The sequence below is a fragment of the Cetorhinus maximus genome, chromosome 8, assembly GCF_964194155.1.
Source record: "Cetorhinus maximus chromosome 8, sCetMax3.hap1.1, whole genome shotgun sequence".
NCBI classification, from domain to species: domain Eukaryota; kingdom Metazoa; phylum Chordata; class Chondrichthyes; order Lamniformes; family Cetorhinidae; genus Cetorhinus; species Cetorhinus maximus.
The window spans coordinates 73,559,064-73,581,259 of NC_135886.1; the positions used below are offsets into that span (position 1 = coordinate 73,559,064).

Below are 22,196 nucleotides of genomic sequence, written 5' to 3' on the forward strand. Positions count from 1 at the left end.
AAGTGTCAGATGAAGTTCAATGCAAAGGAGTGTGAGGTGATTCATTTTGGCAGGAAGAATATGGAGAGACAGTATAAAAAAAAGGGAGAAACTCTAAAGGAGGTGCAGGAACAGGGGAACCTTGATGTATATGTACATAAGTCATTCAAGATGGCAGGGCACGTTGAGAGAGCAATTAATAAAATATATAGTATTTTAGGATTTATTAATGGGGCTTGGGTACAAGAGTAAAGAGGTCATGTTGAACTTGCATAAGCCACTAGTTCGGCCTAATCTGGAGTACTGCGTCCAGTTCTGGGCACCATACTTGAGGAAGGATGCTAACTGAAAAAAAGAATGTGCAAGGTTACAGCGATAAGGCAAGGGAGTGGGACTAGGTAGAATGCTCTTTCAGAGAGTAGTGCAGACTTGATGAGCCAAATGACCTCCTTCTGCACTGTGAAGATTCTGAATAGCAAATATATTCATATATAGTATAAACACCAGCATGGGCCTGTTGGGCTGAATAGCCTGTTTCTGTGCTGTAAATTCTACATTTTTTTTTAAATTGCAAAAGCGCGTAACTACTTGTTTTCACAGTAAGGAATATTAATGAGTAGTCATTTTTTTGGTGGGGGAGGTGCTATATCAGCTTTCTTGATGCTAATACTCAGGTTTCTAAGTTAGCATATGTGTTAAAGGCACATTTATACAATTCTCAGACTGATCAAATCAATCAGTTGGTTCGGTGCAGAATCTATAGATTTTGGCACAGGATCCATCTGTACAGTTGCTAATCATTAGAAAGTTAACACTTAGCTAAACCAACTTGGGCACTGCTGATGTCTATGTCAATTGTAGCTTCGGCAAATTAATCATATGGGAAGAAAGAGTAGCTAAACCAACTTGGGCACTGCTGATGTCTATGTCAATTGTAGCTTCGGCAAATTAATCATATGGGAAGAAAGAGAACAAAAATATTATATTTTACAATAAAAATATTGTAAATAACCAAGAAAATATTTTTGAAGAGGAAGCACGAGCAAATCAAATACCTGGATCTTGAGTATAGAAAGATGAAGCAAACAAATTGAAATGTAAATAACTGGGATTGTAATGAGGGGATCAAAGAACATTCTTCCCCCTTCCTTAAATACATTTTATAACTATGGGGAGTTTTATCTTTCATTCAATCATATATTGCTTGTTCAATAAAAATCCAAAAACTGTATTGCGAGTGGGTAAGCAACGCTAACGTGTTCATAAAGACAGTGAATCTCTAAGCCTTTGTACCAGCTGTTGTCAAGCTACTACCTTCCTAATCTGTGTAGGACTGCCCTGGCAGACCGGTCGTGTCAGCCTGTTCCTGCCCCACGGAACTCATTTCTTGCTATCTTGACTCCATTCTCTCTCCCCTTGTCCAGTCCCTTCCCACCTACATCCGTGATTCCTCTGACACCCTACATCATATCAACAATTTCCAGTTCCCTGGCTCCAACCGCCTCCTCTTCACCATGGACATCCAATCCCTCTACACCTCCATCCCTCACCGGGATGGTCTGAGGACTCTCCACTTCTTCCTCGAACAGAGGCCCAAACAATCCCCATCTACCACTACTCTCCGTCTGGCTGAACTTGTTCTCTCACTAAACAATTTCTCCTTAAACTCCTCTCACTTCCTCCAAATAAAAGGTGTGGCTATGGGTACCCGCATAGGCCCCAGTTATGCCTGTCTCTTTATGGGGTATGTGGAACATGCCATGTTCCAGTCCTACTCCGGCCCCCTCCCACAACTCTTTCTCCGGTACATCGATAATTGCTTCGGTGCTGCTTCATGCTCTTGTCTGGACCTGGAAAAATTTATTAATTTTGCTTCCAATTTCCACCCCTCCATCATTTCCACATGGTCCTTCTCTGACACTTCCCTTCCCTTCCTTGACCTCTCCGTCTCAATTTCTGGTGATAGACTGTCCACCAATATTCATTACAAGCCTACCGACTCCCACAGCTACCTCGACTACAGCTCCTCACACCCCGCTTCCAGTAAGGACTCCATCCCATTCTCTCAGTTCCTTCGCCTCCGTCGCATCTGTTCTGATGATGCCACTTTCAAAAACAGTTCCTCTGACGGGTCTTCCTTCTTCCTTAACCGAGGTTTTCCACCCACGGTGGTTGACAGGGCCCTCAACCGTGTCCGGCCCATCTCCCGCGCATCCGCCCTCACAACTTCCTCTCCCTCCCAGAAACATGATAGGGTCCCCCTTGTCCTCACTTATCACCCCACCAGCCTCCGCATTCAAAGGATCATCCTCCGCCATTTCCGCCAACTCCAGCATAATGCCACCACCAAACACATCTTCCCTTCACCCCTACTGGCGGCATTCCGTAGGAATCGTTCCCTCCGTGACATCCTGGTCCACTCCTCCATCACCCCCTACTCCTCAAACCCTTCCCACGGAACCTTCCCATGCAACCGCAGAAGATGCAACACCTGGCATCACTGGCACCCCTCCCCTCCCCTCTCCCACTCCCTCCCCTCTCCCTCCCCCCTCCCCTCTCCACCCCATACCCCCCCACCCCCCCCTACACCCCCCATCCCCCCACCCCCACCCCATCCCCCCTCACACCCACCCCATCCCCCCTCCACCCCCCTCATCCCCCACCCCCCACACCCCCATCCCCCACCTCCTCCCCTTCCCCCCACCTCCACCTCCACCACCCCCCCCCAAATCCAACCACCTCCCCCCACCTACAACCCCACCCCCACCTCCCTCACCTCCACACCCCTCCCACCCTCCCCCACCCCGCTACCCTCCACCCATCCTCCCCACCCTCCCAACCTCCACCCTCCATCCTCCCCACCCTCCCATCCTCCCCACTTTCCACCCCTTCCCACCCTCCCATCCCCCCCCACCCTCCACCCTCCCATCCCCATTCACCCTCCCATCCCTCCCATCCCCCATTCACCCTCCCTCCCTCCCCTCCCCACCACCCCCACTCCCTCCCCCCACCCCTTCCCCCCCCACTCCCCCACCCCTCCCCACGACTCCCCCAAACCTCCCCCCACACCGCTCCACCCCACTCCCCACCCACTCCCACACCAACCCCCCACCACTCCCACCCCTCCCCCCACACCACCACCCCCCATCCCCACACCAACCCCACTAAGGCTATCTGTACCTTGCTCATCCTGCTTTCTACCTTAATTAGCACATTCCTTCGATAATATCACCACTGTGAACACCTCTTAGCACTTTTGTCCATGACATCTTTTGGTTATCTCCACCTATCATTGGCCCTCCTCCCCCCTCCCCTCCCTCCCCCTCCTCCACCACCTCCCCGCCTCCCTCCCCTCCTCCCCTTCCCCTCCCCTCTCCCTCCCACCCCCCCTCCCGTCCCCTCCCTCCTCCCTCCCCCCCCCTCCTCCCCTCTCCCTCCCTCCCCTCTCTCCTCCACCACCCTCCCCATCACCCCTCCAACCCCATCCCCCCTCCCCAGCCCTCCACCCAAACCGCTCCACCCCACTCCCCCACCAACCCCCCACCCACTCCCACACCATCCCCCACTCCCCCACCCTCCCCCCACCCTTCCCCCCCCCACCCCACTCACTCCCCCCACCCCCCCACTCCCTCCCCCCCCCACCCACCCCCACTCCCTGCCCCCACACCAGCCCCCCATCCCCACACCACACCCCCATCCCCACACCACCTCCCATCCCCACACCAACCCCACTAGGGCTATCTGTACCTTGCTCATCCTGCTTTCTACCCTTAATTAGCACATTCCTTTGATAATATCACCACCGTGAACACCTCTCTGTCCCTTTGTCTATGACATCTTTTGGTTATCTCCACCTATCACTGGCCCTCCTCCCTCTCCCTCCCCTCTCTCCGCCCCCCTCCCTCCCCTCTCTCCACCCCCCTCCCTCCCCTCTCACTCCCCTCTCCCTCCCCTCTCACTCCCCTCCTCCCTCTCCCTCCCCTCCCCTCCCTCCCTCCCTCCCTCCTTCCTCCCCCTCCCCTCCCCCCCCTCTCCCCCTCCCCCCTCCCCCCTCCCCCCTCCCGCCCTCTCTCCGCACCCCCCTCCCTCCCCTCTCTCTGCCCCCCCTCCCTCCGCCCCCCCACCCCCCTCCCCGCCCCCCTCCCTCCGCCCCCCCTCCCCGCCCCCTCCCTCCGCCCCCCCTCCCTCCCCTCTCTCCGCCTCCCCTCCCTCCCCTCTCTCCGCCTCCCCTCCCTCCCCTCTCTCCGCCCCCCCCTCCCTCCCCTCTCTCCGCCCCCCCTCCCTCCCCCTCTCTCCGCCCCCCCTCCCTCCCCTCCCTGCCCCCCCTCCCTCCCCTCTCCCTGCCCCCCCTCCCTCCCCTCTCCCTGCCCCCCCTTCTCCCTGCCCCCCCTCCCTCTCCCCTGCCCCCCTCCCCTCTCTCCGCCCCCCCCTCCTCCCTCTCTCCGCCCCCTCCCTCCCCTCTCTCCGCCCCCCCTCCCTCCCCTCTCTCCGCCCCCCTCCCTCCCCTCTCTCCGCCCCCCCTCCCTCCCCTCTCTCCGCCCCCCTCCCTCCCTCCCCTCTCTCCGCCCCCCCTCCCTCCCCTCTCTCCGCCCCCCTCCCTCCCCCCCCCGCCCCCCTCCCTCCCTCTCTCTGCCCCCCCCTCCTCCCCCGCCCTCCCTCCCTCTCTCCGCCCCCCTCCCTCTCTCCGCCCCCCTCCCTCTCCTCTCTCCGCACCCCCTCCCTCCCCTCACCCCGCCCCCCCCCTCACCCCGCCCCCCCCTCACCCCGCCCCCCTCCACCCCGCCCCCCTCCACCCCGCCCCCCCTCCACCCCGCCCCCCCATCCCCCCGCCCCCCCATCCCCCCCAATCCCCCCCGCCCCCCATCCCCCCCGCCCCCCATCCCCCCCGCCCCCCATCCCCCCCGCCCCCCATCCCCCCCATCCCCCCCCGCCCCCCATTCCCCCCGCCCCCCATCCCCCCCCGCCCCCCATTCCCCCCATCCCCCCAATCCCTCCCCCGCCCCCCATCCCCCCCATCCCCCCCATCCCTCCCCCCATTCCCCCCTCCACCCCGCCACCATTCCCCCTCCAATCCCCACCCCCCCATCCCCCCCTCCACTACCCCCACTAGGGCTATCTGTACCTTGCTCGTCCTGCTTTCTACCCTTAATTAGCACATTCCTTCGATAACATCTATGACATCTTTTGGTTATCTCCACCTATCACTGGCCCTCTATCCAGCTCTACTTGTCCCCCCCCCCTTAAACCAGTTTATATTTCTCCTCTTTTCCATTTTTCCTTATTTCTGTTGAAGAGTCATTCGGACTCGAAACGTTAACTATGTTCCTCTCCGCAGATGCTGTCAGACCTGCTGAGTTTTTCCAGGTATTTTAATTTTTGTTTTGGATTTCCAGCATCCGCAGTTTTTTGCTTTAATCTGTGTATATGTTGTCCCTGGGTCAGGAGGCTCTGCTGCGCTGGCTGGACTAGGCCCGGTCTCCATGGTGACTGTGAGTCCGTTATCATTTCCGGGTGAGTTGGCGAGGTCGCGGCGGGGGCTGTGATGTGTCGGTGCTTTAACGGAGCGGGGAGCGGGCGGCAGTGCGGCCCAGCACTACTTCTCCCCTCTCTGTCTCTGGTATGTTGATGTTGCCGAGGACAACCCCGGTCTGATCTCGGGATAGAGGGGGGTGGGGAAGAAGAGGATAGGGACAGAGACAGTTGTCAGGTAGGTGACTCACTTGTTTGTTTCTCATCGTCTCTAATTTTTATTTATTTAACGAGTTTGTCTCTAGGCTCATCAGTGGACCGGTCTGAGCTTTTGACGGCACTTAATTGGTTTAAATCGCTGTTTCTGTAGCAGATTTAGTTTTTCTTGCGTAGAAGTGTGAGAGGATAGTTGAACTATTGCAGTTTCGCCCTCCTCCAGCTATATTTTCTTGTCACTTTTAAAATTATTTTTTCATCCAAGACCAGAGCTTGTAAAACACAGCTTCCCTCTGAAGGAACAGATCTCGTGGATGTTTTGAGTTTATACAGTTAGTGGAGGTAATTTGCCCGAGGTTTGTCATGTGATTTTTAATTTTAATGGGCACCTTGTTCACTGATAAGATTATGTTCCTGAAGGCAGTGGCTCTGTATGCTTAATATCACTGATAACGTTAATATGGGGCTTAAGGGATCGTTTTATTCCGTAAATTATTTTACAGTGGATTTGCAGCACATTCACGTACCCGCTCAGGAAGAAGCGCTCAGATTAAATACCTGGTTTTGGGCGCTACAGAGTCGTAACAGACTGAACAGTGAGTGCGGGTTTGTTTTTTTTTTGGTTTGTGCTGGGTTAACTGAATTCAGCTGAGGCCTTGGTATGCTTGCATTAGGGGATGAAACATATAAGGCTCCTGCTTTGGACCTGGATATCTGTTAGAAAACGCATTTGTGGGGGTCTTTGGTAAGGACAGTTTTTGGTTTTGATTACAGTATTGAATCGACTGCTGATGCAATGTAGGCATATGTATAAAGGCCCTCCCACCTTTCAATCTTAACAAGTAGAGATGACGAATTTGTGCTTTCAATAGAACAAGAGAAGAAATTGTGTAATATAATTTTGAGTAGGATGTATTTGGTGGCAATGTTTTTAAATTCTTTCATGGGATTTGAGTGCTGCTGTAAGGCTAGCATTTGTTGGCCATCCCTAAATTACACTTAAGAAAGTGGAGTTGAGTTGCATTCTTGAATCAATGCAATCCATCCAGTACAGGTACACCCACAGTGCTTTTGGAAGGGAGTTCCAATGTTTTGATCCAGTAATCGTGAAGGATCAGCAATTATGGTTTGAAGTCAGGATTGTGTGTGATTTGGATGGGAACTTGCAGATATTGGTGTTCCCTTGCGTCTGTAGCCCTTGTTTCTTCTAGGTGGTGGGAATCACAGGTTTGGAAGGTGCTGTCAAAGGAGCCTTGGTGAGTTGCTGCAGTGCATCTTGTAGTTGGTACACACTGTTACCACTTTTCATAGGTGGTGGAGGAAGTGAATGTTTAAGTTGGTGGATGGGGTGCCAATCAAGTGGGCTGCTTTGTCCTGGATGGTATTGAGCTTCTGGAGTGTCATTGGAGCTTCACTCATCCAAGCAAGTGGACAGTATTCCATCATACTCCTGACATGCCTTGTGGATGTGGACAAGCTTTGGGGAGTCAGGAGGTGAGTTACTCACCTCAGAATTCCCAGCCCCTGACATGCTCTTGTAGCCACAGTAGTTATATGGCTGGTTCAGTTCAGGTCAATGGTAACCCCAGGATGTTGATTAGTGGGGGATTTGGTAATGGTAATGCCACTGAATGACAAGGAGAGATCGTTATATTCTCTCTTGTTGGAGTCGGTGGCAATAGCAACTTTTCTGTATACGATGCAGCAGTAACTGCAGATGTCAGCTCAATTACTAATAATTCACACATCTACTAACCTTTACCTAAACTCTAAATCGTGCAACATCAATTGAGTGATGCAGGATTAGTTGTAGTGTTTGTCATCACTTTCCTTTGAATATTATTTTCCTTTCTGACTACATGAATCAAGTGCAATCGAGAAGATTATATTGGATAAAAGCAAAATACTGAGGATGCTGGAAATCTGAAACAAAAACAGAAAATGCTGGAAAAACTCAGCAGGTGTAACAGGATCTGTGGAGAGAAAAACAGTTAACATTTTGAGTCTGTATGACTTCTTCAAATGGAGATCTGAATGGAGAAGAGCACAGATGGCGATCGGAATGGAGAAGAGCACAGAAATTTGGATTTGTGCATTCTTAGGTTTACTTTTTTATGATTAATCAATCTGCCATTGCAGAGCAATTTACATTTTTCAGCTTCGAAAGAAGGCTTATGAAACCAATGTAAGAAAGTAGGAATAAGTATAGGAGGAGGTGGGCAAGATGTGAAAAACCTATTCAAAGTTGAAGCCTCAACATTCCCTTTGTTCCCCTTCTATTCACTTGATTGAGATTTTGATTCAGATTTTTTGTACCTATCCTCTTCCAGAACATTCCCTCATACCACCCTTATTCCATGGTTTCTTTCCTTCCTTTTTCTTCTCTCCCCAATATTCCCAAACCACATACATCGTTTTTGTCACATTGTCCATTAAGCTGACTACAAATCTACACTGTATACTTGAAATCATTGAATCTTATAGAACAGAAGGAGGCTATTTGACCCATTGTACCTATGTTGCTCTTCTGAAAGAGCTATCTAAATGGTCCCATCCCACTTTCTAAGATTTTCGATTCCTTTCCATAATAGGGTGCCCAAAATTGGGTAAAATTGGCACATTATATTACCTTAAAGGAACACAGTTTCACCTTACCAGCAGAATAATAGTGCACATTACATGGTGTTACACTACGTTTATACAAGTACGTATTTGTCTTACCATGAGCGATGCCAAAGCCCCAATACTACAACAACTTTATATATAGTGCCTTTAACATAATGAAACATTCCTAGGCACCTACTTTTTAAAAATTCTTTCACAGGATGTGGGCTTCGCTGGCTGGGCCAGCATTTATTGCCCATCCCTAGTTGCCCTTGAGAAGGTGGTGGTGAGCTGCCTTTTTGAACCGCTGCAGCCTATGTGGCGTAGGTACACCCACAGTGCTGTTAGGAAGGGAGTTCCAGGATTTTGACCCAGCGACAGTGAAGGAACGGCGATATATTTCCAAGTCAGGGTGGTGAGTGGTTGGAGGGGAACTTCCAGGTGGTGATGTTACCATCTATCTGCTGCTCTTGTCCTTCTAGATGGTAGTAGTCTTGGGTTTGGCAGGTGCTGTCGAAGGAGCCTTGGTGAATTCTTGCAGTGCATCTTGTAGATGGTACACACTGCTGCTACTGTGCGTCGGTGGTGGAGGGAGTGAATGTTTGTGAATGCGGTGCCAATCGAGCGGGCTGCTTTGTTCTGGACAGTGTCCAGTTTGTTGAGTGTTGTGGGAGCTGCACTCATCCAGGCAAGTGGAGAGTATTCCATCACACTCCTGACCTGTGCTTTGCAGATGGTGGACAGGCTTTAGGGAGTCAGGAGGTGAGTTACTCGTCACACGATTTGTGGCCCCTGACCTGCTCTTGTAGCCATAGTATTTATATGGCTAGTCCAGTTCAGTTTCTGGTCAACGGTAACCCCCAGAATGTTGATTGTCGGGTATTCAATGATGGTAATGCCGTTGAACTCCAAAGGGCGGTGGTTAGATTTTCTCTTGCTGGAGATGGTCGTTGTCTGACACTTGTGTGGCGTGAATATTACTAACTATCTCCAACAAGAGAGAATCCAACCATCGCCCCTATCTAAATATATACAAAAACATTTGCGTTTTGAAAGAGTTTGATAGGGTAGAAGTAGAATAAATATTTCCACTTGTGTAGAAGCCCAAAACTAGGTGTCAAAAATAAGTGTCACCAATAAACCCAGTTCTGAATTCAGGTGAAAATTCTCCATCTAGAGAGTTATTAGAATGAGGAACTAACTCCCACAAGGAGTAGCTGAGGTGAAAAGCTTAGGTGCATTTAAGAGGAAGCTAAATAAACATGTAAAGGAGAAAGGAATAGAAGGTATGCAGATAGGGTTAGATGAAGAAGGTTGGGGGAGGAGGCATAAACACTGGCGTGGACCTGTTGGATCAAATGGCCTGTTTCTGTGCTCTAATTTATTTGCAAGTGGTGCAATAAAAACTTTTTACCTTGGGCTTTTGAGCTTGAAAAGAGCATTTCCACCCAACTGTATAGTAGATCTGATTTGAGGAGAGTGGATTTTCATTTATCTTTCCGTGTTTGAAAGGTTCAGTACTGAGCGCAACCTGGATCTCAGCAATACTGAACTTTTTTTATAGTATTGCAGCACGATGATTCACATACAGGGCAGGGAGGGACCTATGGTTCCCAAAGTTCTCCACCAGTGGGGTTTTCCTTGTGTCCTTTCTGGGCCTGTTATAGGCTAAATGATAGAGATTGATTGCTTTGATTAATCAAAAACTCCCATTATCATGGTGTCATGTGACTACCTAGATGGTTGAGGGTGAACTGGATGGACCTTGGTCTTTCATCATTGAGCAATTCCACTGCTCCTGTGTAAGAAGTAAGGTTCTATGGGTGATAGGTTCCTTCCAATATTCTGAAGTATCAAATTGTTATCGATTTGAGGTACTAGTATCATGGTTGGCCTCTGTGTTCCTGGATTAGGAAGGAGACATTTGGCCAGCATTCCCTCTCCTGAGTGTCATCCAGCGACCACTTTGAGAAGTGTGAGTCCATGGCCATTTGGTGATGCTCTTGCTGGAAGTCAAGGCTAGTAATTGAATATTTGGAGGGTTTTTGGCAACATCAATTCCTTCGAGAAAAGGAGGAAAATAATAATAACAAGCAAACTGCCATGATACAATTTTGTCAAATATTTATAATCATGCTCTGGAATCTGGAACAAACAATGCATTTTTGTTGTCACTGGAAACATTTAAATCATAGAAAAAGTTGACTGCGGAATAAAATACATCATGTGAACATTTACACATAGATTTTTGTAATCTGTATGTCGAGGAATGCAACTGATTTCTTGCCACTTGGCCAGTTTCAGTAAGATTTAATAATGTGACTTTGCAAGATTTAGACTGGAGTAACCAATATACCAGCAGTTAAGAGTTAATGCGTGAAAGCTTGTTTCAAACGTTGATCTTTCAGTTCCACATTTTAACAGTTAAGACAGTCGCACAAGAATGAAAACTATCAGAACATACACAAGTAAACATGCAGTAAATTGGCTGCAAACAGCTTACAATTTTTATTTTAAATTGGCTTTGTACTGGATCATTATGAAAAGATTAGTTGTACTCATTTATTGTTTCTCTGAATTATTATGAAGTTCAAGTATGTGTAAAATGTAAAAGAAAAAGAATAACTTGATTTTGGTGGAGCGTGGTAGGAAATAAAACTGCTTGAGATGATGTTTGAAGTTGAGTGGCTGGCTGTGAAGTGACTTCTAGGTGCTGTAAGCTAAACAATGTACTGTGTAACCTGTTAAAGAACATTCCTGAAGTGCCTGGTGAATCATATTCATACCCTTTCTGTTCAAGTACTTGACAATTAGGGCAGTTGTTCTTTGGATAAAAATAGACACTTGAAATTATATGAACCTTTTACCATGTCAAGGTAGATCATAGAATGGTTACCGCACAGAAAGAGGCCATTCAGCCTGCTGTGTGCATGCTGGCTCTCTGCAAGAGCAACTCAGCAAGTCTCACTCCCTCGCCATTTCTCCGTAGCCCTTCAAATGTTTTCTACTCAGGTGCTTATCCAATTGCATTTTAAAAGCCACAATTGAATCTACCTAAAACACATACTCAGGAAGTGCCTTCTAAATCCTAGCCACATGCCACAAAGATCTTCCTCATGTTGCCATTGGTTCTTTTGCCATTCACCTTAAATCAGTGTCCTCTTCTGCCACTGGGAATAGTTCCTCCCTGTCTACTGTCTAGACCCTTCGTTGTTTTGAACACCTTTATCAAATCTCCTCGCAACTTTCTCTGCTATAAGGAGAGCAGCTCCAGTTTCTCCAATATATCCATGTAACTGAAGTCAGGCATCCAGGAGCTATGTTCATAAATCTTTAGTGGATCCTCTGTAAAGACTTTACATCCTTCCTGAAATGTGGTACTCAGAATTAGATGCAGTAATCCAGTTGAAGCTGAACAAATGTTTTATAAAGGTTCATCATAACCTTTTTGCATTTGTAATCAATGACTATATTCATAAAGCCTAGGATCCTGTATACCTTTTTTATATTCACCTGGTAGTACAGAAATTGAGTATTACTGAAGAAAGAGACATGCTGTCGAAACTTTTTGTTTTGCACTCATCAGGACAGATGCAAGAATGCCAAATTTTAAAAGGAACAACAATTTATACTGTAGGCCTAGAATACTAACTTGAGGAATTCCTGCAGTGATGTCCCGGGACTGAGATGATTGACCTCCAGCAATCATCACCATCTTCCTTTTGTGCTAGGTATGACTCCAACATGCATGAAGACAATGAGATTATAATGTTTCTTCATTTATTCTTTTTGACTAAAAAACTGATCACACAAAACTCACTTCCACTGTGAAAATTCAAAACTTCTCCATTTTCACTTTTAGTGATGCTGTACTGCCATTTGATAAAGTGCTACATAACAGGCTTGTCAGCAAATTTGAAGCCCATGAGATAAAAGGGACTGGTAGCATGAATATGAAGTTGGCAGAGTGATAGGAAACAGATTAGTGGTGAATGGCTATTTTTGGTATTGGAGGAAGGTGTATATAGTGGGGACCCCCAGGGGCATTAGGACTACTTTTCATGATCGAAGTTCATGCTCTAGTTTTGAGTGTTTAGCAGGGTTTTAGATACATGGGGGCGGTAGATGGATTTGTCCTCAAGCCACCAAAAAGCCTGCGATCAAAAAATCATCAAAATCAATGACGAGGGCAACAAATGAGGATAGTTGCCTCCATACATTGAAGAGATTTTGCCTCTTCCCATGCTGCTGCCCCAGCTCCTCCAATCACAGGTTCCCTCTCTCCTGCTCTTGCTGCTCCACAAGACACAGAATCTATAATTGCAGGAGCGGCAAGGGTGGGAAAGAGGGAGCCTGTGATTGGAGGAGTTGGAGCAATTATTCTGGCTGTTCCCACTGCCACCCTCACCAATCACTTCAAGAGGAGAAATGCTGTCGAAACTTGAAGGAGAAACTTGAGTAAGAAATGGCTTCTGCGGATAGGCTTTGATAACCTAGAAAAATTAGAGTAGGATTTATGGTGGGGTTTGTGTTTGGGGTTTACAATTGAAACTATATCAACTAGCTATTTTAGGCTCAGTGTTTATTTCTTTTCAACCACTGAATCATACCACTTCTGCCCCTGCTGTTTCAGGGCATACACCACATCCAGGGCAGTGACTGCTCTTTATTTTGTGTGTTCTGTGTAGGTGACCAAACCCCTGATGAAACTCTCCAGAAAGACATTCAGCAGCGCACTCTGGGTCTTCTCGTAGATTAGGCCAGAGATGCACTTGCCATCGCCTCATCAAGCCAGGCAGCAGGATGGCAGGCTTGGTGATGCCCTGGATATTATCTTTGAGGACTTAAAATTGGTTTCCACATCCAAATCATTTATATAGATTGCGAAGAGCAGTAGACCTATTACGGATCCTTGTGGTACTCCACTAGTATCAGCCTGTCATCCTGAGAATGATTCATTTATTCCTACTCTCTGCTTTCTGCCTGATAACCAATTCTCAATTGATACCTGTACGTCCCCCCAATCCCATGCACTCTAATTTTATTTGTTAACCTATGTTGGACCTTATCAAAAGCCATCTGAAAATCTAAATACGCCATGCCCACTGGTTCTCCTTTATCTATGCTACAAGTGACATCCTCAAAAAAAAACTCCAAAAGTTTGTCAAATGTGATTTCCCTTTCATAAATCTGTATTGACTCTGCCCAATTTTACCTGATGTGAATTTTAAGCATGTGATCACATCCTTAATAATAGATTCTAACATTTTCCCTACTATTGACATCAAACTAAAAGAAATTAAAACAGAAAATGCTGGAAAAACTCAGCAGGTCCACAGCATCCGTGGAGAGAGAAAAGGAGCCAACGTTTCGAGTCCGTATGACACTTCTTCAGAGCTAAAGAGAAGTAGAAATGTGATGGTTTTTATACTGTTTAAGAAGGGGTGGAGAAGGTGAATAAAGATAGAAGGTCAGGGATAGATGGGAGCTAAGGAGAAATTTGACAAAGATGTCATGGTCACTGGTTAAAGAGAGTGTTAATGGTAGTGGTAAAGACTAAAGGAGGTGCTGATAGTGGCAGAATGTATTACTAACAGAAGGGTGAGAGCTCTGTGAAAGAACATAGAAACAAGTGACAGATGGCCCTGGGGGTGGGGGGCGGGGGGGGGGGGGGGGGGTGGGGGCGGGGTGAAGTTTGGGGAAAAATGATTTTAAAAGATGGATAAATATAAATAAAAAATGAGAATAAATAAGAAAAATTAAAATTAAAATGAAAAAAATAGGATTAAAAAGGGAGTAGAGATGGAGGAGGGAGTTCATGGCCGGAAGTTGTTGAACTCAGTGTAAGTCTGGAGCAATTCAGTTAACATTTCACGTATATACTAACCTTTTTTAGTTCCTCAATTTCACAAGTCCCTTGGTTGTCTAGCATTTCTAGGACATTTTCTGTATCATCTTCCGTGAAGACAGAAGCAAAGTAACTGTTTAGTTTTTCTGCCTGTTATGTCACAGCAGATGGTAAATGCTAAGCTGCTCAAATCCCAAAGGGAAAATTGAAACAACTGCCACAATTGTTTTCCAATTTATATATTTTGAGGTGCCTGCCTTGAATTCAGCAGTAATAAGACCGCTAAGTCTCATAGGTTTATTTAAAAAACTAAATTAAACCTTTATTAAATAAAAAAATGATTTTAAGCATATGCATAAGTCTACAAATTAATACTATAATAACTTCTAGCTCCCCTAATTAATCTAATGGAGTTACACCTCCATTAAGGCAACAGTAAAAAAAAAACACATTTAAAAGACCCAGGCAATCAAATTCAAGTGAGTTTTCTTGACTTCAGTTCTTGCAGACAGCAATTTGGGCACAGAGGCTGGAGGCTTTTCACACTTGTTAGATCTTAGAATTCATTCTTTCCGACACACAACCTCATCTCTTTTATACAGATTTCCCCTTTGGATGCAAATTCCCATTGTTTCACTATGTCTTCGGACTTCACCTCTCTACCAATAAAAATCTGTCATAGTACCAATTTTACCAGTAATCTTTGGGGAAAAATAAACAAACTTTCTTAACTTCTCCTGGCTAGGTGAAATATTTCACCTCCTCTTTTGAATTCAAGCTAGTCTGGTTTATTTAAAAATGCAAATGTACCCCTTATACCTCACATTCTAAAATTTCAACCATGTTTACCTACTTAACATTTCAAACCTAGCTTATCTTCTGATACATCAAAGCCTTCAGACCAGCTGTCTTTAATTCAATTAAGTTGCATACACACACCCCACTATTACTCTACAATAAATTCCAACAACATTATGAAAATTATTATATCTTCCTGACACTGCCATTTTCTTGTTCTCCATTATAAATTCTCCTGTGCCCATCTGTAATGGACCTGCATTTGTCCTAACTACTCTTTTTCTTTTCACATACCTAAAGAAGCTTTTACAGTGTCCTTTTATGTTCCTCGCTAGTTTGCATTCATATTCTATTTACCCCTAGCAGTTTTTTGGTCCTCCTTTGCTGGGTTAAAATACTAGGCTTACCACTTTTTCTGGCATCCTTAAAAGCCATTTCCTTTAATGTAATGCAATCTTTAACTTCTTTCATTAACCACAGTTGATTTACCTTTCCCTTTGGGTGTTTGTGTCTTAGAGGAATGTATATATAGTTTGTAGACTTTGTAGTATTTCTTTAAATACTAGCCATTGCCTGTCTACTGTCAAATATTTTAGTATTTTCCCAATCCACCAACAATTATACCTTTTTATAATTTCCTTTCTTCACATTTAAGACCCTAGTTTCAGAATGAACTATATTGCATTCAAACTTAAAGCGCAATCCTATCATATTATGGTCACTATTTCCCAAAGGCTTCTTTACAGCAAAGTTATTAATTAGCCCTTTCTCATTGCACAACACTAAATCCAAAATAGCCCGATCCCTAGGTGGCTCCTCAACATACTGCTCCAGAAACCCATCTCGTACACACTCCAGGAATTCCTCCTCCAGGGCATTAGCGCTGATTTAGTTAACCCAGTCTACGTGTAAATTGAAGTTATTACTATATTACCCATGTTACATATGTAATTTCCGATTTATACCATGCCCAACGTTTCCACAATGATTTGGTGGCCTATGAACAACCCCCACCAATGTTTGCTGCCCCTTGGTTTTCTTAGCTCCACCCAAACTGATTCCACATCTTGATCCTTCGATGTAAGATCCTCTCTTACCAATGTACTGATCTCATCCCTTATTAAGAGTGCTACCCCACCTCCTTTTCCTTTTCACCTATTCTTCCTAAATGCTGAACATCCTTGGATATTTAGTTCTCAACCTTGATCACCTTGTAGCCATGTCTCCGTAATGGCAATTACATCATACCCATTTATCTCAGTTTGTGCATTCAAATCATCAACATTTTTGCGAATGCCATGTGCATTTAGATAGAATGCCTTTAATTCTGCTTTTTAAACTTTATTCTCTTTCTGATTCTATGTGGTGCTTGACTATGCTTTGTCTGTCTTCTATTTTTGCTTCCTACTTTTCTGCTTCCTTTTACCAGTTTTTCATCCCTCGAGCTCCCTTTCGGGTTCCCATCCATGCCAATTTAGTTGCACTGGAGTGCTGTTTTTGGCTGCAGTAGAGAGTTTCAGTTGGAGTTTGGTGACCTGAGGGAGTTTAAGGGTTAAATTAAGGGTTAAATTCTACCCAAAGTCTAGTCTTTCTTTAATTTAGCAATTAACTAAAAGTTGCTGTTAGGGTTGGAAGGAGGTGAGTTTTAGTCCAGCCTTAAAACAGGGCTCATACAGGCTCTGCTTGCAGCTGCAGCTAGTTAATTAGATAACTGACTTAATCAGGTTTTCAGAGGCTAAGTTCAGAGAGTATAAAAGTAGGCTATCTTATAGTGCTGACTTTGTCTGCACTGGACTGCAGTTTTTGACTGCAGTAGAGAGCTTCAGTTGGAGTTTGGTGTCTGAGAGAGTTCGGTGAGAAGGGAGGAGGCGCTCCTTTCTTCTACTTTTGCTCAGAAAGAAGAGCAGTGGCCTTGGTAAGTAGGAATTGAAATTAGAAAAGTATAATATTTTTAAAGTTCCTATACTTGGATTTAACTGTGAAGTGCCAGGAATAAGGGAAATTTAGAGCCAATATAATAAAGTAATATAAATAATCCAAAGTAGAATAAAGTTAAAGTAAGGGAAGTAGAGTTAAGATATGGCAGGGCAGATCAGTCAAGTGGAATGTGTGTCCTGTAATACGTGTGAAGTCATGGATGCTACCGGTGTCCTAGCTGACCACATGTGCAGGAAGTGCAGGAAGCTGCAGAAACTTGAGCTCCAGGTTTCAGAGCTCTCGAGCGGCAGCTGGTGTAACTATGGCGTGTCCGTGAGGCTGAGAGCTGCGTGGATAGCACGTTCAGAGAGGTGGTCACACCACAGCTTAAGGGCCTGGAGACAGAGAGGAAATGGGTGACCACCAGGCAGTCCAAGAGAAGTAGGCAGGTAGTGCATGAGCCACCTGAGGTCCTGCTCACAAATTGGTTTTCCGTTTTGGAAGCTGGTGAGGGTGCTGGTGCAGTCAGGCATGTTTGTGGCACCACAAGTGGCTCGGTTGTACAGGAGGGTGGGAAGAAGAAAGGAATAGCTATAGTAATAGGGAATTCATTGGTTAGGGGAACAGACAGGCGTTTCTGTAGCCGTAGACGTGACTCCAGGATGGTGTGTTGCCTCCCTGGTGCCAGGGTCAAGGATGTCACAGAGCGGCTGCAGGGCATTCTTTTGGGGGAGGGTGATCAGCCAGAGGTCGTGGTCCACATTGTTACCAATGACTTGGGTAGGAATGGGGATGTGGTCCTGCAATCAGAATTTAGGTAGCTAGGTAGAAAATTAGCAAGCAGGACCTCTAATGTAGTAATCTCTGGATTGCTCCCAGTGCCAGGTGCCAGTGAGTACAGAAATAGGAGGATAAGGCAGATGAATGTGTGGCTGGAAAGATGGTGCAGGAGGGAGGGCTTTAGATTCCTTGGACACTGGGACTGGCTCTGGGGAAGATGGCACCTGTACAAGCCGGACTGGTTGCGCCTGAACAGAGTTGGGACTGAGTTCCTTGCAGGGTGTTTTGCTAGTGCTGTTGGGAAAGCTTTAAACTCAGCAGAGGTGTGGGAACCAAGAAAAAATATGAGGGAGGAATACCAGGGTGCACAAATACTGGGAGGGACTGATAGCACTTGTATAGAGAACAGTAAGTTAATAGGTAAACTCAGGGTAAGGGAGAAAGTAACAAAATCTAAATCAGGGTTGTTATGCATGCATGTATGTGAATGCACAGAGTCTAGTAAATAAGATTGGGGAGCTACAGATGCAGATTGCCATGTGGAAATAAGATGTTGTGGCGATAACAGAGACCTGGCTCAAGGAAGGGCAGAATTGGGTGTTAAGTATTACCTGGTACAAGGTATTCAGAAGAGATAGGAAAGAAGGAGGGGTGGCGGTATTGGTTAAGGAGAGTATTGCAGTGCTGGAGAAAGAAGATGCCCTAGAGGGTTCTAGGACAGAATCAATTTGGCTGGAGCTAAGGAACAAAAAGGGTGCAATTACATTGCTCGGTGTAGTCTATAGACCGCCAAATCGTGAGAAGGACGTAGAAGAGCAAATCTGCAAGGAAATTAGAGAAACTCAGGCATTATAGAGTAGTTATAATGAGGAACTTTAATTTCCCGAATATAGACTGGGACAATGGTAGTGTAAAGGACGGAGAGAGGCAAAGGTTCTTTGATTGTGTTCAGGAGAATTTTCTACAGCAGTATGTGTCCAATCCAACAAGAAAAGATGCACTGTTGGACCTTGTTCTTGGAAATGAGGCGGGCCAAGTAGATCAAGTGAGGGAACATTTAGGAGACAGTGAACATTGTATTGTAGTTTTAGGATGATGATAGAAAAGGACAATAGGCAATCCAGAGTAAAAATAATTAACTGGACAAGAGCTGACTTTGATGGGGCAAGAATGGAGCTGGGCCAGATAGACTGGGACGAAAGATTGGCAGAACAAACTGTAACTGAACAATGGGCTACCTTCAAAAAAGAATTTGGTTCGGGCACAGTCAAGGTATATCCCATCGAAAGGGAAAGGTAGGACAAACAAATCCAGAGCTCCCTGGATGAGAAAGGAGATTGAGATTGAAATTAAGATAAAGAAGAAAAAGTGTGCTTATGGCAGGTGTCAGGTAGAAAATACAATTGAGAACCAAGAGGAATACAGAAGGTTCAGGGGAGGTGAAAAAGCATATTAGAGAAGCGAAGAGGGATTGTGAGAAAATACTGGCAGCCAACATAAAGGGGAATCCCAGAGTCTTTAAAGGCATATAAATTGTAAAAGGTTGGTAAAAGGAGGAGTAGGGCCTATTAGGGACCTAAAAGGGAATTTACACATGGACGAAGGGGCCATGGCTGAGGTATTAAATGAATACTTTGCATCTGTTTTTACCAAGGAGGTAGATGCTACCCAGGCCATGGTGACAAACGAGGAAACTAGAAGGGTTCAAAATTGATAAGGAGGAAGTTTTGAATAGACTATCGGCACTTAAAGTTGACAAGGCACTGGGACTGGATGAGATGCATCCAAAGATATTGAAGGAAGTGAGAGTAGAAATTGCACGGGCACCGGCCATAATCTTTCAGTCTTCCCTAGACTCGGGTGATGCCAGAGGACTGGAGAATTGCAAACGTTAGGCCCTTGTTCAAAAAAGGATGCAAAGATAAGCCCAGCAATTACAGACCAGTCAGTTTAACTTAAGTGGTGGACAAGATTCTAGAAACAATTATTCGGGATAGCATTAGTAGTCACATGGAAAAATATGGGTTGATAAGGAAGAGCCGACATGGATTTCTAAAGGGGAAATCATGTTTAACTAACTTGCTGGACTTTTTTGAAGAGGTAACAGAAAATGTCGATGAGGGTAATATTGTTGATGTGGTGTATATGGACTTTGAAAAGGCATTTGACACAGTGCCACACAACAGACTTGTGAGAAAAATTATTCTCATGGAATAAAAGGGACTGTAGCAATGTGGATACAAAATTGGCTAAAAAATAGGAAGCAGAGGTATTTTTTGGGCTGGAGAAAGGTTTGTAGTGGAATTTCCCAGGGGTCAGTATTGGGACCCTTGCTTTTCTTGATATATATTAATGATGTAGATCTTGATGTGCAGGGGACAATTTCAAAGTTTGCAGATGATATGAAGCTTTGGAGTGTTGTGAACTATGAAGAGGACAGTGTGGAACTTTAAGAGCACATAGGCAAATTGGTGGAGTGAGCAAATAGGTGGCAGATGAAGCTCAATGTGGAGAAGTGTGAGGTGATGCATTTTGGTAGGAAGAATATGGACAGACAATATAAAATAAGGGGTGAAATTTTGAAAGGGGTGCAGGAGCAGAAAGACTTTGGTGTATATGTGCATGGATCATTGGAGGTGGCAGGACAGCTGGAGAGAGCAGTTAATAAAGCATATAGTATCCTGGGATTTATTAATAGGGGCATAGAGTACAAGAGCAGGGAGGCTATGCTGAATTTAAATAAGACACCCATTAGACCTCAGAAAATTCTCCCGAACACAATCAAGGAACCTTTTCCCCTCTCCGTCCTTTACACTACCACTGTCCCAGTTTACATTCAGATAATTAAAGTTCCCCATTATAACTACTCTATAATGCCTGCATTTCTCTGTAATATTGTGTACAGTTCTAGGCACCATACTATAGGAAGGATGTGAACAGATTGGAGAGAGTGCAGAAGAGGTTTACAAGAATGGTTCCAGGGATGAAAAACTTCAGCTATGAGGATAGACTGGAGATGTTGGGACTGTTCTCCTTGCTGAGAAGAAGGCTGAGAGGAGATTTGAAAGATATGTTCAAAATCATGAGGGGGCTGGACAGAGTAAATAGGGCAAAGCTATTCCCATTCGTAAAAGGATCAAGAATGAGAGGGTACAGATTTAAAGTGATTTGCAAAAGAAGCAAGTGTGACGTGAGAAAAAACTTTTTCACACAACAAGTAGTTCGGGTCTGGAATGCATGCTTGAAAGTGTGGTGGAGGCAGGTTCAATCGAGGCATTCAAGAGGACATTAGATGATTATTTGAATAGAAACAACGAGCAAGGGTACTGGAAAAAGGCAGGGCAACAGCACCAGGTCATAATACTCATTTGGAGAGCCAGTGCAGACATGATGGGCCGATTGGCCTCCTTCTGTGCAGTTAAGATTCTGTTCAAACCCTTCCCAACAGCACTAGCAAATCTTCCTGCAGGGTGTTACTCCTGACCCTGCTAAGGTGCAGCTCGTCCATCTTGTACAGGTCCCATCTGCTCCAGAAATGGTCCCAATGCTTCAGAAATCTGATGCCCTCCCTCCAAAGCAGTTCTCCAGCCATGTGTTCAATCGCTCAGTTCTCCTATTTCTATGCTGTGGGACTGGAAGTAATCCTGAGATTCCTGCTTTCAGTCTCCTTCCTAGTTCCCTGAAATCTGCTTTCAGGGCCTCATCCCCCTCCCTACCTTAGTCATTGGTATAGACGTGAATCACGACTTCTGGCTGTTCACCCTCCCACAAAAGAATGTCTTGCAATAGCTCCGTGACTCTGGCACCAGAGAGGCAACATACCATCCTGGAGTCACATCCATGACCACAGAAACGCCTGTCTGTTCCCCCAACTAATGAAGCCCCTATCACTACAGCTCTTCCCCTCTTCTCCCCTCCTAGTCAGCTGAGCCGCCTGTGGTGCCATAAACTTGGCTCCAACTGCACTCTTCGGAGGAAGCAATGCCCTCACCAGCATCCAAAACAGAAAACTGATGAGCGAGCGAGACTTCAGGGGACCTTTGCGATATCTGCCTGGACCTCTTAGACTGTCTGGCAGGCACCCATTCACTTTGTGCCTGCATGCTCCTAGCCTGTGGTGTGACCACCTCTCTGAACTTACTATCCATTTAGCTCTCGACCTCACGGATGCGCCACAGTGACTCCAGCCGCCGCTCGAGCTCTGAATCCCAGAGCTTAAGTTTCTGCAGCTGTTTACTCGTTCTGCACATGTGGACGCTGCCGGTGACCTGGATGACCACAACTTCCCACATACTACATGACATGCATTCCATGTGACTGAGCTGCTCTGCCATGTCTTAACTTTACTTCACTTACATTAACTTTATTTTACTTGGCCTTAATTTAATAAATCCTACAACTAATGATAAACCTTACTAGTACTGATAAATCTGGCTAATACTTAACACACTTTGAGTTGCAATAAACCTTACTTAAAGCTCCTCTTTTCCCCCGTGCATCCAATTCCCACGTGAACCTAATTCACTACTCACTCGGTCTCCGTCTCACTCAGGCATAGTCTCCTGGGCATGCTCGCCTTATTGGC

General features: G+C 45.8%; 1 protein-coding gene across 5 annotated transcripts in view; it reads left to right on the forward strand.

Moving 5' to 3' along the window:
* The first annotated feature begins 5,468 nt into the window (after nucleotides 1-5,468).
* The window catches only part of LOC144683722 (H(+)/Cl(-) exchange transporter 5), a 139,880-nt gene continuing 123,152 nt past the window's right edge, over nucleotides 5,469-22,196 (forward strand). The window contains exon 1 of one of the 5 annotated variants that reach the window (XM_078547045.1): nucleotides 5,469-5,490. The gene's annotated coding sequence lies outside the window, so the exon portion shown is untranslated. The other 4 variants (XM_078547043.1, XM_078547047.1, XM_078547044.1 and 1 more) reach the window with 4 other exon arrangements.